Raw genomic sequence first — 8,844 nt, forward strand, 5'->3', positions numbered from 1 at the left:
ATAACAGGGACTCCCGTAGTCCCTTACTCTTAAAACACACTAACTCATCCATGAAAGAGTGTTACAAAATTACCCAACTGTGTACCACAAAAGCCATTTCCTTAAGCTTCAACGTATTGGTTACCAGAAATTTGCTTCTCACTAGTCGTTGATCATGAAACCCCACAGATTTTCATCGTATCACGTAACCCATTTCTGTGGACTCCCTTCTTTCAGCTTACTCAACATCATACCTCATCTGAATTATGCAAGACAACAAATTCCCTATCTATATAGACCTAACTAACAGATATATCTTATTCTTATCGATTCTCGGTCAACTATACCTTTTCTAGACCCTTAATTTCTATCAGTTCACTCTTACCGCCACTGTCTGACCATTTCTCGATACCACTCATTAGAATACCGTATAATCATAAGTCTTGCAAACTAGCTGAGTGAATCCTGGAGATAGTAGTAGACCACACACTCTACACATTAGAGTTCCCTTAACTCAATCAACTCTAAAACTGAATACTGTCTAAATCCAGCGTATCATATACACAGTCCTACTAGTGTTCCCACGTATCCTTAGCAAGATGTCTTTGCTTGAATTCCCATAACTCAAATTCTAAAATGTTCTCTACAACTCAAATTAATTTGAACCTCATCAATGATTCACCACTTCGAATCATCCCAATTGTCGAACTAGAAAATCTCTAACCATTCGCGCGATCATCCCTTTCATCTGATCAATTCAACGAAGGCATATCACCAACAAAAACGGAAACTAGCCGAAACTAACACAACAGGCACAAAGCTCTCAACTTTATTCCAATATTAGATGCAACCCTGATAGCTCCTTGCGTACTAAAACCTCGCACTTGTTCAACACTAGAGTCATTCTTACTAATCGACCACTGGCTCCCATTTGCCTACAACATAACCAAACACACCAACTCAACACTGAACCTTTATGTCTATTCTATCATGTATTACCACGACATAATCCTCAAGTCTACTGAATCTTAATGCCATGATATCCTTACCATTTCTCTAAATATGAAGACTCGGTGAGCACACCCTATACTGAAGGACCAGGGCAACAGCCGCCCAATATTCTAACTCTTCACTCGTCACAAGTAACATTGCTTTCTGATCTAGAACCGATAATCTTTTTCCTGAAGGAACCCATAACCGCTAGCATATAGTCACATCGAAGTCCAACTTAACTTTTCATGACCGAATATGGAATCCACTCTCATACCTATTTGCAACCTTATCCTAACAAGAATGGCAGATACCAATTTTTCTCTTCCTAATAACTGATTAGTTTATCCAAATCCTCTTCCTTACGCCTCCGCCCAATTAACACGAAAAGCACTCATATCAAAATACCCTACGAAATCCTACTTCACTACATGCTTTCCACAAAAGTCTTACCCATTTCTCAAGAAATTCCCCACGATAAACGAGCCTAATCGCGACATAACAACCAAATCTAATCGTGACTCCACACAATTGAATTGTTAAGTCATAGCAAGAAACTAAACTTGTTCACGTGTCTGAATCAGAATGACATATCTCATACCACAACACGTCATAGATCGACCATTCACATAAGAATTCGAGGACATTGGTGAGTGATTAAGATAAGAAAGTTCAGATACCAAATGAAATCGACTAGATACCAATTTGAATGAGATCGCACGAGAGAACGAAAGAATTGGAAGTTCCTAAAATGTCTTATAGCCTCTCGCAGATAGATACAGAGCTCATCGTACTGATCCACGAGACTCTACTAGAAACGCTCTTGTATTATAGACCGGGTAACCTAAGGCTCTGATACCAACTTGTCACGACCTATTTTCACTAAGTCGTGCGGGCACCAACCTTTCCCACCTCGGTGGGCGAACCTTTATCCCAACAATCATAAATACATAAATAAAGCGGAAGAAGACAGAATAACGTAAGTCTCATGATAATAATATAAAGAAATGTAGAAATAATAAGAATCCAACCCCAGTATCTGGTCAGGTCATACAAGAGCATCTACCAATTACTACAAGTCTGAATAATACATAAGATCTCAAAAGATGTCTCAAAATGGAAATAAGACAGAAATAATAAGAAGAGTCTTCGTGCAGCGAACGACCTCATGCGCACCCTGAATAGACTCGGCAGCAACCTCGATAATCAGCTACGAAGGGTAAAAGTGGATCTCACCTGGTACTCTACATTCATAAAAAAATGCAACAGGTGCAAGTCAGTACAAACAACAAGTACTGGTAGGTATCATAGGCCGACTAAGACTAGCTAACCTATATAAATATAACAAAGCACCCACAAGTACAAGTCAACACGAATCCATATCCGCGGTGCAAGTCATAACCTATGTTATAGCATCTAAACCCATCTGTGCCAAGTCTCAGTATAATCAATCCGAACCAGTACATCACAATCACGTCACAACAAGTCACAGGAAACCAAAAGGTACAATGCAATGCGATAATGTATGTATTATGAATGCAATGCATATGCACCGTACATATGTACTCCGACAATGGAACATCACATCTCGACAGCACAACCCATGGGGGACCCGCGAAGTCCATATACCACTCGCTCCGGAAAATGACCTCGGATCACGAGCACTCTCTCGATCCCGGTAAGAGACCTCGGGCATCGATCGCTCATTTGTTCCCGGAAAGAAACCTCGGGCAACGTACACTTATTCCGCTCCGGTAAATAACCTCGGAGGCTACACTCTCTCACTTATCATCATCAGTACCATAACCATGCAATGTCAATGTATCGTGCAAATGAGTATGAATACGATGAAATGTAATATCAACAACTAATTCAATCTCAAACAGTACCCCACAGGGCACACAAGTAATATCAATAATAAGGCTACACCATAAGCCACAATGGAATCACAATCTCATCTCAATATCAACAAAGTAAAGTACCGCAATATCATAGTCATGATTTATCATAAGTCACAAATACTCAATGTCTCAACGTGGCAACGAGCCACTAAGTAAATAGATCAAGATAAGTCAACAACACAACGGGGTGTGTAGCCCCCAAATTATCCAACAAGGCCCAACCTAAGACAATATCTAACCCAACTTGATACCCGCAGGTTTACATGCATTCTCCGACAATATCATCTAAACATACGCTTCGCTAATCGAAGTCTCACCATAAGGTAAACCGTAACCTACCTCGCTGCCGAGCTGGAGCCACGAACAACCAAATATGAGCCTTGCCCTTCGGAAGATCCTCTAAGTACTCAAGGTCTATCCATTATCAAATTCTAAGTTAGAAACGAGAAACAACGATGCCAATATGGAAATACATTCGTTCGAATCAAAATCAACTAAGTAAAAGAGGGAAAGCAGGCCCACAAGGGCAAAACTGAAATTTTATTGGAAGTTCATTTTACCCAAAACCTAAGGGTCCTATATTAAGAAAATTAGTGAATTACATCCACAAATAGGCTCTCAAATCATAAATACTCATTTCTTAAGATTAGGATTCGAAACCTTCAAATATCTCAAAATCTTAACTTAGGATTGGCATCTCACTTGGCACAACTGAAATACCATGAATTTGAAGGTGTTCATAAAACCCAATACACCTAATATTCAATTACATAGACTAATATGTCAAAGTTGAAGTGCAAGGCAATAGCATGAGAAAAGTCCCAAAAGTGAAAGCTAAAGTCACGAACAGAGACTTCAAGCCCGTAGCAAATATGGAGAATCCATCAACTTATCTATCCATTTTATCATATATTTTTCCAATGATTGGTTCATTATTAATTTATCATTGGCACTTTCTAATTTTGTAATCATTAGACATGACACACACCCATAATATTGTCTCGTAGCTATAAGAAAACCAAGCACTAACTGATGTAAACTTACCATTTGGAAATTGGATTTCATTTCACCAATAAATATTCTAATGGTCCAAGAGAAAATACATGTCTCAAAGAATAAAACAAGACTACCATACTGGTTTAGTTAGATTCTTACCCGAACACTAGCAATCGTCTCCTTCCCCCGCCGTAGAATGTTTTCTTTTTGTGCAAAGACTCTAAAATGTCAAACCCTATCAACTTAATTCACTCTTTTACACGGGCCATTTGTCATAGGATATTAAATCATGAATTGTGCACTTGGCCCATTAACTCATCACAATAATTTCCCCCAATTAACTTATTCACTTAACCATTTTGCTTGCTTTAAATTTACCCACTCCGTCAAATATTTTATTTACAACCTTATACCTTATATGGGTGCAAATAATATTCATATGAATAGTCTATTCACACACATTAAATAAATATATTCCAAAATAATCCGTCAATTTAAATAACCGCGTCACCCATTCCCGCAATTCATAAATACCGAAAAGGATTACGGGAAGGGTATTTTGGGTAAAACAGGGTGATAAGCCTAAAACAACCAAATGGGTCGTTACAATTAGTGGATATGCGTTTGATTAAGAATTAGGTAAAAAATTATTTAATAAACTACCAGGAGCCTTAGGAAGAGAAATAGAAGATAGATGGAATAAGACAGACGGAGTAGTGCAAAATCCTAATCTAAAATGGTCTATAGGACATAGAATACAACATATAATGGATATACTACAAGAGAAATGCACCCATATACAAATACAAAAACAGCTAAAACAAAATGAAATGAACTTTTGTAAAAGCGTAGTTTACACTACACAAAGCTATGATAAAGACAATTACAAAAAGAAAAAGCATAAAAAATACAGAGCACAATATAATAGAAATTATCCTCAATATAATAGAAAGAAATATTATCTTAGAAAATCAGCAGCCAGAAAACCTTATTTAGACAGAAATAGGCATGTAAGAAAATATCGAACAGAAAGGAATTATAAAAATAAACTAGAATGCTTTACTTGTGGAAGTGTAGAACACTTAGCAAATACATGTCCAAAAAGAATAAATAATAAGGCAAGAAATTCTCAGTTAATTGAAGATTTTCAAGAAATGTTAATAAATGTAGACGAATATATGTCAGACACAGAGAGTATATATTCTATAGTAAGTGTAGACACTGAAGAAAAAATCAAAACAGACTCGTCAGACTCAAAAGCAGAAGAATTAATCAATGAAATTGGATTAGAAAATCTAGACTTAGAAGCAATAGATAATTTAGCAAATATAGTGGAAGACTGTAACCATGAGTTCGAACGAAATAAGAGATTGGATAGTAATGCATGTTTCTTTTGTAAATGGTATCCTAGTAGAGACAAAAGAGCTAAATGTAAAAATTGCTATATAGAAGGATGTACAATGTGTATAGAAAAAGAATTTAAGACAAAAATAAATAGAGAGGAAACTCATAAGAAAATTGAAGACCCTACTCTTAATCTAAGAATAATAACATTAGAAACAAGAATAAATGAATTAGAAACTAGATTATGTAACCTAGAAAAAAGAAAACAAAAAGAGGTTGATAATGAAGACGAAGAAATAAGATTATCAAATATACAACCAATAATGAAACCATTAAGAATAATACCAGAAGATTCTCAAGCAGAATTAATGAGTATAGAAGATCATGAAGCATTAAAATAGATGATTATGAGATAGAAACATTAGCATTAGTAGATTCAGGGTGCACAAAGTGCATAATAAATAAAAGAATAGTTGCACCTAATTTAATAAAAATTCTAGAAAAATCAGTTGCAACCATGCAAATGGATGGAACACATAACATATATAGACATTATGTTCATAAGGCCTATATTAGCTTTATAAATACATGTTCAGAATTTTACAAACCAAGCTATAAAATGGATAAGATATGGGTAAGAGACCTTAATCTAAATGTAGATTTTGTCATAGGATTAGACTTTATGTTACATAATAATGGCAGCTGTATGATTACAAGAGATGGAGTAATTTTCTTAAAAAATATTACTCATACACTGGTACAAGTTCTTAAGACTGAAACTAGAATCCGTCATAAGAAGATCCCTACACCAGATCAACGCAACCTGCAAAAGAAAGAAGATAGTTGTTGTAAAGAGTGTCAAGAAAATAATACATGTTGTAAAGATAAGCCAGAAATAAAAAATTTAACTCTAGAAGAAGAAGAAATTCTAGGAGCAGAGGATTCGTTAGAAAAAGATTATACTTTAATAGACATAGAGACAGAGTTATATAATTTTAAGACAGGAATAAAAAGAATAGGAATAATAAAAAATCAAAAAGACCTAGATAATATAATAAAAATACTAGATGAAATAGAAATTATAGGAGAAAAACCATTAAAATATTGGAAAAATAATAAGATTGTATGTAAATTAGATATAATAAATCCAGACTATATAATTAAAACAGCTTCGATTGAAGCAACAAATCAAGATGTAGAAGATTTTAAAGTACAAATAAAAGAACTATTGGACTTAGGAGTAATACGAAGATCTACTTCTAAACATAGATCTGCAGTATTTATGGTAAGAAATCATAGCGAAATAGTAAGAGGAAAAGCGAGAATGGTAATAAACTATAAAAGACTTAATGATAATACTAGAACAGATGGATATAAGTTACCAGACAAAACAAAATTTATAAATTGAATCCAAGGAAAGAAAATATTTAGCAAATTTGATTGTAAATCAGGATATTGGCAGGTGCGAATGCATGAAGCAAGTATAGAGTGGACTGCATTCACCTGTCCTGAAGGACATTTCGAATGGTTAGTAATGCCATTTGGATTAAAGACTGCTCCGCCAATTTTTCAAAGAAAAATGGATAGTATATTTGGAGAATACAAAAGGTTTGTATTAGTATATGTAGATGATATACTAGTGTTTAGTAGAGATATTAAAGAACATTTAGGACACCTACAAACAATATTTAGACTATTGTAGAAAATGGAATAATAATTAGTAAGAAAAAAATGGATTTATGTAAAAATTATATAAATTTTTTAGGAGTAGTACTAGGAGAAGGTAAGATAAAGTTACAACCTCATATAGCTAAAAAAGCTTTAGAAATGCCAGCTAAGTTAGACAATGTTAAGGAATTACAAATATTTTTAGGAATAGTCAATTATGCTAGAAATTTCATAAAGGATTTAGGAAAAATAGCAGGACCATTGTATTCAAAGACTGGATCTAATGGTTAAAAACACTTTAATACTGAGGACATTAAATTAGTACAGAAAATAAAAGAAAAAATAAAGAACATTCCCGATTTAAATATGCCTCTAGAAACAGACGACAGTTTTGAGGGATGGGGAGCAGTACTAAAAGCAAAACCTAATAGACACAGTAATAAAAATGAAGAAAAGATATGTGCTTATCAAAGTGGTAAGTATAAAAAAAAAGGAAACATGAGTAGTATAGATGCAGAAATTTTGGCTGTAATATATGGATTAAATAGTTTTAGATTATATATCCTAAATAAACCAGAAATACTAGTTAGAACAGACTGCAAAGCTATAGTTAAATTTTATCAAAGGATCAATGATAAAAATAGTAGCAGAAGACGATGGCTAAATTTTTTAGATACCATTTCAATTTATAATTTAAAATTTGAACATATAAAAGGAAAAGATAATAATTTAGCAGATCAATTAAGTAGATTAAAGATTACTGCTAACTAATTTTTTATTTGCACAGCATGAGACCTTCCAGTTCTCAGACAGTAGACAAGGGGAATGGCATAGCCTCAACCCAAGACACATACAGACAGACAGTATTAGGTAACCTTCATTTTAGACCTACATCTTTATTAGAGAGAAATACTATGGAAATAATACAATTCAGAGCCAATAACTTAGTAGCTTTCCAGCCATCAAATTGGACTTTTAAAGTATTACCAGAACACGTAATAGACAGACAACAAAGATGCTTAGTGGATAATTTATGGATTTCGCATAATGGAAAAGACGCTAAACATTTTGTAGCTACTATAAATTCTCTCTGTCAGTATTTTACATATCGAAATTTAGACAAAAAATTTAAATTTTATGTTGTAGTTCACGGTAAAACTAATGGTATTTTTCAAACTTGGATAGAAGTTGTAGACTCTATTAAATACATAAGAAAACTTCTTTTTAAAGGATTTAATGATTTCACTGAAGCACTAGACTATGCTAGAGGAGTACTGGGTCCAAACTACTTTATTTCTCCAGCTCTCAGACAAAACCAAACAAAATCCCTCAGTACAATGTACAAAAAGACACAAACAAGATAATTTTTTGTGATCACTGCTCTACTATGACTGACGTGGTCAAACGATTAAACCAGCAGAAAGAGATATTGGTTCAAGAAAAAATGAAACTCTTGGATCAAGTGAAGACATTAGAACAAAGACTAGAAGCTGCTAAGTTCGAATTGATGCAATCTCAGAGTTCTCCATCTCAGAGAAAAATGGATGAGAAGGGTGTGCATTCCCCAATGAATGCAGTCAGACCCACTGTATCGGGTAAGGATACAGCTAGTCCGGTTCAAACAGTAGCCGGTAAAGACTTATCAAATCCGTTGATGGCTGTCACTTTGCCAAAAAGTGAAGATGAGGAATGTTCAAGACGGAGATTACCAAAGACACTTACGAAAGGAGCAACTTCTACAAAGAAAGGCACACTTGCAAAAAAGAAAAAGAATGAAAAAATAGAAAGTATAGTAAAAGAGACACTAGAAATATTTTTCCAGACAAAGGAACAAGATAAACATATAGTTAAAAATTCTAGCCCGGAATTATCTCCAAGTCAAGGGATGTCACCAGTCCATAGTTCAGATTTCGAAGGAGATGATATTAATTTCCAAGACAGTGCATTTCAAGAGTCTCAAGATCCA

The sequence above is a fragment of the Lycium barbarum genome, chromosome 3 (genome assembly GCF_019175385.1).
Source record: "Lycium barbarum isolate Lr01 chromosome 3, ASM1917538v2, whole genome shotgun sequence".
Lineage (NCBI taxonomy): Eukaryota > Viridiplantae > Streptophyta > Magnoliopsida > Solanales > Solanaceae > Lycium > Lycium barbarum.